The 11,487-nt window shown below is 40.3% G+C and overlaps 1 non-coding gene across 1 annotated transcript; it reads right to left on the reverse strand.

The window, feature by feature from the left end:
- Positions 1–221: 221 nt before the first annotated feature.
- Positions 222–328, reverse strand: LOC136210124 (small nucleolar RNA R71). The gene has a single exon (XR_010677831.1). It is a non-coding gene; the product is annotated as a small nucleolar RNA R71 (small nucleolar RNA).
- Positions 329–11,487: the final 11,159 nt, after the last annotated feature.

Genomic DNA, 11,487 nt, shown 5'->3' on the forward strand with positions numbered 1-11,487 from the left:
AAGATCCAAACGGGCATATCCAGGAGTTCATTACACTATGCAACACTTTCCGATCAAACCGAGGAGTTTCCGATGATGTGAAAAGGCTAAAGCTGTTTCCTTTTTCTCTCAAAGATAAAGCAAAGAACTGGCTAAAGAACCTATAGCCAGGAACCATTACCACTTGGGAAGAAATGGCCATTGCTTTTCTAATGAAATATTTTCCACCTAGACAGGCCATCAAACTCATAAATGAGGTATCTCATTTTGTGCAAGAAGAGGATGAATCCTTGGCCGAGGCATGGGAAAGGTACAAAGAGCTATTAAGAAGGGTACCGAATCATGGCATCCCCATGTGGATGCAAGTACAGAATTTTTACAATGGAGTCACCAACATTTATAAAATCCAGATTGAATCCATTGCTAATACTAACCCCGAAGATCTTGAACCACAAGCCTTGTACAACCTTATTGAGAGAGTCGTAAGCACAAGCTATAACTGGCACTCAGCTAGGAGTGAAGGAAAAAGAGTGGGGAATGATGATGTTGTGTCAAAACTGACCACCCAGGTGGAACATCTTGCAAAGCAGCTCAGCAAGATTAATGTATCATCCATTCACAGCGAACCGCCGTTCAATGATGTTTGTGATTTTTGTGGAGGACCTCACTTCAACATCAACTGTCCTGGAGTCAAGCAAGGGAAAGGTGAGCATGAACAATGTGATTATGTTGGATATAATCAGAGGAACCCACCAAACCCATACTCCAATACCTACAACATTGCTACAAGAAATCATCCAAACTTTGGATGGACGGGACAACCAAATTAGTAGGAACAACCAAGGTATCAGCAGCAGCAAGGAGGACATTACCAAAGGCAGCCTCAAACAACTTATAAACAGCCTGTTCCACCAAAGGAAGATGTAGAACAGGACATGAAGACCATGATGTTGCAATTCATGAAGAAGACACAAGCTTCAATTAAAAATTTAGAGACACAAGTCCATCAAATTGTTGCGTCTTCATCAAAAGGAAAATGGATAATGCCAAGTAATACCGAACCAAACCCTAAAGGAGATGTCATGGCAATCACTCTGCGGCCTGGTAAGGAAACTCACCCTCCTTTGTCAATTGATAAAAATGTTAAGTGTGTAGGTACCTCTCAAAACACTGAAGAAGATAAGGAACAAGCTGTTCCTAGTCAAGAAGAGTCCGTCAGGGTAGAATTGACCGTTGATCAAGACCAGGAGGAACATGGAAAGAGGTACAAACCACCTCCGCCCTATGTGCCACCTGTACCCTATCTGGCGAGGCTGATAAACAAGAAGCTTGAAGAGCAAAATTTAAAAGTGCTAGACACTTTGAGGAAGTTGCATATCAACATCCCCTTTGTGGAAGCACTTGCCTAGATGCCCACATATGCGAAGTTCTTAAAAGATATCTTGTCAAACAAGAAGAAGTTGGAAAATATCTCGATGATCCAACTAAACAGGGACTGCTCCTCAATACTCCAGAACAAGCAGCAGCTTCCGAAAAAGCTGAAGGATCCAGGGAGTTTTTCTATTCCCTGCTCAATTGGCAAGTTAAATATTGAAAATGCATTATGTGACCTAGAAGCAAGTATAAACCTAATGCCATATTCTGTGTATGCTAAGCTAAGGTAGGAGAACCACAACCAACTAGAATGTCCATTCAGTTGGCTGATAGGTCTGTATGTTACCCTAGGGGAGTAGTGGAAGATGTATTGGTCAAAGTAGGAAAATTCATACTGCCTGTGGATTTCATCATAATGGACATAGACGAGGACTTGCATGTTCCTATTATTTTGGGTAGACCGTTCTTAGCAACGGGTAAAGCATTGATTGATGTAGGAGAGGGAAAATTATTTTTGCGAATTAATGGGGAGGAAATCATTTTCAAGATGAATGAGGCTATAAGACAAGCTAACACTAGTGATGACACATGTTATTTCTTAGATGATTTCCAAAGTCTTTCTACTTCGCAGGAACAGGGACAGGACACTCTGGAGGCTCTCTTGGGAGAAGAAGTGAATTTATGTGAAGGAACAGGCTGTTCCATTGAAACCAACTTGTCAACACTTCCTCCGGACCCCACTGTTCCTACTCATCAAGAACCACCTGAAATACCCACTGTGCCATTGACCAAACCTGAACTAAAACCTTTGCCATCACACAAGAGTATGCGTTTCTTGAACCACCTAACGGAAGCCCGATGATTATATCTTCAAAACTAACCCCTGATCAGAAAGCTCAACTCATGGAGGTATTACGAAGAAACAAGGATGCTATTGCGTGGAAAATTGATGATATCAAGGGTATTAGTCCAGAAGTATGCGTTCATAGAATTCTGATGGAGAAAGATCACAAGCCGTCTATCCAGCCACAGCGCAGACTGAACCCCCACATGAAGGAGGTTGTGAGGAAAGAAGTAATCAAGCTGTTAGATGCATGAATCATTTATCCCATCTCTAATAGTGTATGGACCAGCCCTGTTCATGTAGTGCCAAAGAAAGGAGGTACCACGGTTGTTCTCAATGAGAAAAATGAATTGGTTCCCACACGGACCATAACAGGATGGCGAGTATGTGTGGACTACCGAAAGCTCAACGAGGCAACAAGGAAAGACCATTTCCCTTTGCCCTTCATTGATCAGATGCTAGAACGGTTGGCAGTGTATGCATTTTATTGTTTTCTTGATGGTTATTCGGGGTACAACCAAATTGCGATCCATTGTGAAGATCAAGAAAAGACAACTTTTACCTATCCCTACGGGACATATGCCTACAGACGCATGCCATTTGGCTTATGAAATGCCCCAACTACGTTTCAAAGGTGCATGATGTCGATATTTCATGATATGGTGGAACGAACTGTGGAAATCTTCATAGATGATTTCTCCGTTTATGAAAATTCATTTGGAAGCTGTCTGAACAACCTGGAGGCTGTGCTAGTGCGACGTAGGGATACCAATTTAGTCTTAAATTGGGAGAAATTCCACTTCATGGTTACTGGCGGCATCGTTCTCGGGCATCAAATCTCTGAAAAAAGGATGGAAGTGGACAAGGCCAAAGTGGAAGTGATAGAGAAACTTGCCGTTCCAACTAATGTCAAAGATGTGAGAAGTTTCCTTGGACACGCGGGGTTCTACCGAAGGTTTATAAAGGATTTCTCAAAGACCACGTTACCTTTGTCAGCTTTGCTACATAAAGATGTGGACTTCTCATTTGACACAAGCTGTGTCAAAGCATTTGAACTATTGAAGGGCAAGCTGATCAACTCACCTATACTAGCAAGACCCAACTGGGAACAGCCATTTGAGATGATGTGTGATGCTAGCGATACATGTGTAGGAGCTGTTCTTGGGCAAAGGATTGAGAAGAAGTTTCGACCTATCTATTATGCAAGCAAAACATTAAACGAGGCTCAGCAAAACTACACCACGATAGAAAAGGAGCTTCTCGCAGTAGTATATGCTTTTGACAAATTCCTTCCATACTTGGTTTTGTCAACGGTCATTGTCTACACAGACCATGCTGCATTACGCTACCTATTTGCAAAGAAAGTTGCAAAGCCAAGGCTGATATGGTGGTTACACTTACTCTAAGAATTTGATCTCGAGATCAAGGACAAGAAGGGGACCGAGAATGTAGCGGCTGATCATTTGTCCAGAATTTCTCATAAGAACAACCAGAAATTGTAGAGATTTTGCCAGATGATCGTTTGTATTCTATACAGCCTGCTCCATGGTTTGCTGATATTGCAAATTTCCTTGCTAGTTCAATTAAACCTCATAACCTTTCCACTAACCAAAGGAAGAAGTTCTATGTAGAAATCAAATATTATTTTTGGGAGGAATCTTATCTTTTCAAGTTATGCGTCGATCAGATCATTCGCAGGTGCATCACTCAAGAGGAGGGACAGGCTGTTTTGAGCCATTGCCACGATCGAGAAGCGGGTGGACATCATAACGCGAGCAGAACTGCAGCCAAAGTGCTCCAATCAGGTTTTTTCTGGCCAACCATTTTCAAAGATGCCAATATATTTGCAAGTACTTGTAATGAGTGCCAACGAACAGGCAATATCTCAGCTAGAAATACCATGCCCCTCAATTACATTGTTGTTTGTGAAATATTTGACATATGGGGAATAGACTTCATGGGACCATTCCCTACGTCTTTTGGACATAAATACATCTTAGTTGCAGTCGACTATGTGAGCAAGTGGGTTGAAGCAATTGCTAGTCCCACTAATGACGCCCGTGTGGTTGTAAAATTCCTAAAGAGGCTGTTTGCCCGATTTGGTGTCCCACGAGCAATCATTAGTGATCAAGTAACCCACTTTTGCAACGCTCAATTTGAAAAGTTGATGGGAAAGCTTGGAGTCTCTCATAGAATTGCCATGCCTTACCACCCACAAACTAGTGAGCAGGTGGAGATTTCAAATCGTGAAATCAAAAGAATTTTGGAAAAAACCGTGGGCAATTCTAAGAAAGACTGGGCAAACAAGCTTGACGATGCTTTATGGGCATATAGAACTGCATATAAGACACCCATTAGAATGTCCCCATTTAGATTGTTGTATGAAAAATCTTATCATCTTCCGGTAGAGATGGAGCATATAGCCTTTTGGGCTTTAATTTTCCTGAATTTTGAGAAATAGGTTGTGGGCGAACAAAGGAGGCTGCAACTCTATGATATGGGAGAATTCAGGTTGTTTTCATACGAAAACGCAGTCAATTATAAGGAGAAGACCAAGAAATGGCACGATAGGAAAATCAGGGAGAAAGTTTTTCTAGAAGGACAGAGGGTCCTTTTGTACAATTCAAGGCTCAAACTGTTCCCTAGGAAGCTGAAGTCCAGATGGTCGGGACCATATACGGTGAGCAAGGTGTTCGGTCATGAGGCAATCGAGATTAGCAAGGATGGTCATGAACCTTTCAAGGTCAACGGACAGAGGTTAAAACCTTATCTCGAGAATGATCACCAAAGGAAGATTGACACTGTCCACTTCCAGGATCCCCCGAGCCAATAGAATCAAGAACAGGGTGTCCGCTGCAAACACCAATTGTAGCACGAGTAATCTTGCATTTTAATACATTACTTTCAAGTTTTTTTGTCAAATTTTAGGTAGGATTGCTTAGTCGTGTTAAGATCAACTTTGTGTCATATGAGGGTCCGTAAATAATATAATTTCTTTGATTAATATCATGTTTTTTTTAAGTGTGAGCAAAAATATAAAACTTTTACCCTTCCATGTGGGTAAAGTTTTAAATTTTTACTTGTTTGAAAAAGGAGATTGAAATGATCTTTAGAGGGGGGGGGGGGGTGGGGGAAATCAATTGGTCCAAAATTTGAAGCGAACATGGGCGAATAAAGTGAACATCAAATCAAACTGTTCTTTGGGTACTTATTATACTCTACTTTTGCACATCTCTCGGTAAAACCAAAGTAGGTAGAGTATAGTAAATTCAAACTCAAAAAGTAACCGTTCGCTACCCCAAGCGTCTTTTCGTCTCGACATGGCTGTTGCCACAACCACTCATACAGGTGGCGTTCATAGAAACGTCGTCATAATGACGGTTCTGGCAACAGGCCGTTTCACGCCTTTTTCTACTTAAAGGACGTAGACTGTATTGCGGACCCTAGTTAAAAATTTTCTAAACTCTTTCTTTCACATCGTTCCCCATATTTTGTTTGATAACTATCTTTGGGTGTCCCTATTTAGTCGCTATCTCAGGATGAGGACTCGAGGCTCAGGGAAACAAGTAAAAGTAGAAGGCACAAAGAAAGACAAAGCGAAGGGCAAGATGGTGGGCACAAGCACAGTCGCTTTTATACCCGACGAAAACTGGTAAAGAAACTGTCTCAGTTTAAGGACGCCATCGTGCAACAATATTATGATGATTTGGCTCAACTCGAATTTGGGCCGGTGAGAACTATATGCTGGGAAACGCTGAAAAAGCTTAAGCTTGCGGATCGTGTAAGGAAACCCATGGAAGCATGCCATTTTGGTTGCTTCTTTGAGATGAAGGAGCCCGCGTACAAGGAACTCACTTTGGAGTTTCTAGCCACCTTTAAACATGATCCTGAGATCACCGACCCGGATGAAGAAGGAAAGTTCAGTTTTTGGCTGATGACCCATACCCAACGACCATCTTTGAACACATTTTATAACCTGCTCGGCGCTGCGGATGACGATGACATGGAGTCTGACGGGTACAAATGGGCTTTCACCAAAACCCCGAACGAGTTTGACCCGACGGCTTTCTGGCGCTCGATCTCTGGCCAGCCAAGTTACGACGGTAGTGCCTCCAAAGCATCTGGTATTAAGGACTACACCATCCGATACTTGCACAAACTGGTTTCCGGCACCATCTTCGCCCGCGAGAACCAGGCCACTATCCCTCACGCAGACCTTACGGATCTTTGGAGTATGGTACAGGGGCGCAGGATGAACCTTGGATTTTGGTTTGGGGAGTACATTAGTGCTTTTGGAAGGAAAAACTCTTCCGTCATTTGCTGTGGTAGCATTGTGACAAGAATAGCCGAAGCAATCAGAGTCTTCAAGCCAGAAGACCGGAATAGGCTAACAGTGGTGAACTACCCAGAACAAATCGACTTGAAAAGCCTCCAAATTATGCTCTTCGGGAGAATGGTGAATGGGAAGTGGGTCTAGATGTTGGATTTTGTTGAGGCCAAGAGGGTTGAAAGTCGGAAGAGGAAGAATGAGCCTACGGTATCAGTATCATCAGAGTCTGAGCAGATTGAACAGGCCAAAGATCTTGGCTTTTACCAGAAATGCGCAAGGCTTTCAAATGAAGATATCCTCTCCAAGTTCAATGCCCTGTTTGCACAGACTCAAGCATGTAGAGAACAGATCTTTGCGCTGGAAAATAAAAATGTCGTGCAACAAGGCGAAATTGACATGCTCAAACACCTTTGTGTGGAGGAACATCGGTGGGAGAGTCCCTCTAGTGCCTCGATCAAGAGTCCGATAAGAGTTAAACCTGAAACAACTGCCAATGCCACTGCCTCCTCGAAAGGGGATGGCAATGCTCCTGCTACGGATAGAGAGGTTGATTCCTCTATTTCCCCGCCTGTCTGATCATTCAATTTGTCGCTATCCAAGCATATGGTAACACTTATACCCCTTCTTTGCATTTGTTTACACTCGCCTTTTATCATGTTATGTTGTTTTTCCTATGCTTTTGTTAGTCGTAACATTGAGGACAATGTTTGATTCTAATTTGGGGGTGGGAAATTACATTAGTTATTGCAATATTTGTGTGCATAACATGATAAAAGATTGAACAAAGTTGTTAGTGTAGTATTTTCTGAATAATAAATTATCCCCCTGTGATCTTTGGCAAGTACAAAAGGAAATCTTTAACTGTCCTTAGTAAATATTCCTTGTTTGTGTTCATTTCCTTGTAAACATTCTAGTGTTTCGATTGTTTAGACTTCGCAGTAATCATTAAACAGATTGTGCTTGTTATGATTGAAATGTGTGGTGTTAGCCTTGTGTAATCTTAAATGCCCGAGCCTTGAAGTTCCAAAAATTTTGAAGTTCTAAATCAACATTCACGTGAGGGACCTTTGGCCTAAATGCATGAAACCCCAAAGTAGTGAGAACTTGAGCCTGCAATTTCATATAAAATGCATTGATTCTTTAAAGAGTGGGCCAGTACTTGCTATCTTTAGGGAGATTTGCTTTGGTATGACCTATAGAAATGGAAAAACTTTTGACAAACCTAGAATGATAAAGGCATTAGGCACCTAACTCAACCATTAAAAAGACATAACCCGTACATTGCACTCGTATAGTAGGATGAACCATTTGAGCCTTACCCTTGTTTTTCGTTAACTTAGCCTGTGAATAGCCATAATCCCTTCACTTTGAGCTTAAAGAGCCGAGAATTTGCCTCATGCAAGCAGTGTTAATTGAAAATATAATTGGTTGAGGAAACTCGAGCGCACATTGAAATAAAATGTGAAATAAAGGAAAATGATTGAGAGGAAAAAGAAAATGATGAATCAGCAAATGAACCTCTTCATTTATGGCACACAATCACAATGTGTGCCCAAAAACACTGAAATTGGTTGTTTAGTGGTAGGAGTTAATGGAAAGAGTGGGTAAATCATTTGTTAAAACAAACTGTGCAAGGTTGTATGTAAAAACACCAAGGGATTTGTGTAAAGTGCATGAGGACAGAATTCTTACACATAATAGCCATTCACTTCCACACCTGTACCTTAACCTTACATTACAACCATTAAAAGACCTTTGGACTTTGTTTTAAAATTTTTGATCCATAGAAATAGGACCAATAAGCAAACTCACACCCTACGGGTGTATTTACTGAGCTGAGGAGAGAAGTTGCATTCCCTTCCTTATGGCGAAAAAGGGCCATTCGAGAGTGAGTGAAACATCCCCTCCTTAGTGAGGCATCTTGGGCAGACAGGTTGTTCATGTGAAAATTGAGGTTTAACTTTAAGCTTTGAGGAATTTCTTGAGTAGGGTTATATGATCAAACACTGGCATAACTTCATTTATAATCGTGATTTGCGTTTTTCTGTAAATTTTCTGAGAACAAATGATCTGTTATAATCCCTTTTTCTCCGTGATCTCCTCCAACTCATCCTCCGTATTCTTTCATTCCTAAATCCTTCCCACTAAGTTGACTTGTTTTCTATCTGTTGTTTACTTGAGGACAAGCAAAGATTCAATTTGGGGGTATTTGTTAGGCATGAATTTGACAACAAATTAACATATTATTTATGATGAATTAAGGGTGTTTTTAGGGTTAAATTACGTGAAAGAAGGCCTTATAAGTGTTTTTGGGGTAAACTACATCAATGGTACTTGAACTTTACATAGTTTACACTTTGGTACCTAGATTACATTTTGTCCCAAAAATATACCTGAAGTAACGATGATCGGACAATTTAGTATATTTTTACCGGTTATGACCGGTCAACGCGAGTTTCACGAGTTAATTACAGTAATGGTACCCGAACTTTACCATAATTCACACTTCGGTACCTGGATTTTATTTTATCCTAAAAACATAACACAAGTAAAGGTGATTGAAAGGTTTAGTTCATTTGATCGGTTAGTGATCGGGTAACATGAAATAAATATTGAGACTCACCATACACTCAATTAACATAAAATTATAATATTGTCATGTTAATTGAGTGTATGATTGGTATCAATTTTTAATTTAAAATGGTCAAACTCGGGTTGATCAATCACTGATCGGTCAAATATACTAAAATATTGAGTCATCTTTACTTAAAGTGCATTTTTTGGACAATGAAATCTAGGTACCATAATGTGAATTCTGGTAAAGTTCAGGTACCATCAGTGTAATTTACTCATCAAAATCGCATTGACCGGCCATTAACCGGTAAAATATACTTAATTGTTCGGTCATTGTTACTTCGGATATATTTTTTAGACAAATGTAATCTAGGTATCAAAATGTGCATTAGAGTAAAGTTCAGGTGCCATTGGTGTAATTTACTCGGTGTTTTTGTGCAGATTTCGAAAGATTAAGTCAAACAGACTGTAAGCAGCCTGTTTTGCACAAACCATGAGGAGATGAGCAACCTATGATCTAGCGGTCTAACGCTGTAATTTCTGATGACGGATGGCGACTTGACAGACGGCAGGAGCGGCAGGCAGGAAAGGTAGATAAGAGCAGTTAAAAAGAAACATGATGACAAGAAAGTTCGACCCTTGAGTGTTCAAGGGTCAAAAGGATCTTAACCACTTCCAATAGTCTAGGATTTATGAACAATTTAGTTGGTTTTTGTAATATTTTTTTTATCAGATACTTTCAGTACCGTTTTGATTTTTCTCCCTTAAATAGACGTAGTGGGGGAAAGGAAACGATATATCTTTTTGTGAACTAAAAATAGACGTTTTGGTAGAGAGAAAAGCTCTCGAGGAAGAGGATGACTCCATGGATAGAGCTCTATAGATGGGAAGCAAACTGTTCACTCAGTAGTATGAGTGAGTAGTCATTTTGAATGGGTTCGGCCAGTTAGGGCCGGTTATGTAACCTCGCTATTTTCTATTTATGAATGAATGTTGTTAATTTATGAAGTGTTTGATGAAGCTTTTTATTCCATTGCTTACGCATGTATGCTAGTGTTAGATGAATGATAGGGAACTGCTTTGATCTTCACGGACCTTTTTATCAATCATCCAACCCCGAAGCAGGAATGTTAGGAGGTTGTATCAAGGGTTTTCTTATTGACATGCTGTTTCGATCTTAATGCAAGAAAGAACCAACCTTAGGGACGTTTATGGTTGTAGTAAGTTTTAGAATCTTAAGAACGCACGAGAGTTGACTTAAGTGAGCATTAAAAAAAAGACCTTGACTTCACTTTACTCCATTCATGAATAAATAGGATGTTTAGGGACTCAAAGTAACCGGTTCCGCTGTGCCCAACCTGTTCTACCTTTTATCCATTATCAAGAAATCGTTTTTATCAGTTTACTCATTGACTTTGTCACATTTTCACAATATCTCTCATTATAAAGAATTCACACACCACGAACACCATGTTCTATGATGCGCCTCACGGCGTTCGGTACCGCAAGGCTCACTAAGGGATAAGTGTACCCCGTCGTTATCAAGTAATAAAATCTGGAAAGTCTAGGTATTGAATCCACATGATTTATTTACTACAAGTATCGAGCTACTTAGTCTCAGGTGTTATCCAGGCTGTGTGGGTTTTGAGGTTGTTTTGATTAAGTTAATCTACTCCTAGTTGAATTACTCTACTCCTAGCTAAGTTATTCTAATTCGAACTAAGTTATTCTACTCCTAATTAAGTTATTCTACTCCTAATTAAGCTAAACTACTCCTAATTAAGTTAAACTACTCCTAGGTGATCTTTCACTAATGCAATTCCCCGAAGGAACATGGTATGAACGATAATAATGAAGTTAGGTTATTAGGTCAATAGATTAAAAACCTAATCTAAGTCACTTGTATTCAAGGCGATTAAGCCTACTTACCCTCCTGAAGTCTCTAGTGCGTGATTCCCTTGTAAGGTTGAAACTAGGTCTAAGGCTCAGCAATTTGGGCTTAATCAACTAAGAGGTCGTCAATCTCCTAGGTTCTGACTAGGCTAGATTCAGCTCGCAATATGTGCCTACTAGATTTTGGGGCTTTTGAATGAGTTAAACCAATTGAATAAAGCGTAAGACAAAGATTAAACAAATAATCATAAAACAAAATAAGAGCTAAAATATTATTAAAGGCGAAGAATGTTGTCACATGATACAATTAGCCTAGGATTCATAGACTGTATCAAAAGGTACAAACATGGTAAGATAAAAGGTGATAAGAAAATCCCTTTCAGGGAACCTGTCTACCCTGCAGCCGGCTTCCTAGGTCTTAAGGACGAACCTTGAACAATCCTCGATGGATGGAGCTTCGAAAGTTCTTCAATGGAGGTTGAAGAAGATGGAG

The sequence above is a fragment of the Euphorbia lathyris genome, chromosome 10, assembly GCF_963576675.1.
Source record: "Euphorbia lathyris chromosome 10, ddEupLath1.1, whole genome shotgun sequence".
In the NCBI taxonomy this organism is placed as follows: domain Eukaryota; kingdom Viridiplantae; phylum Streptophyta; class Magnoliopsida; order Malpighiales; family Euphorbiaceae; genus Euphorbia; species Euphorbia lathyris.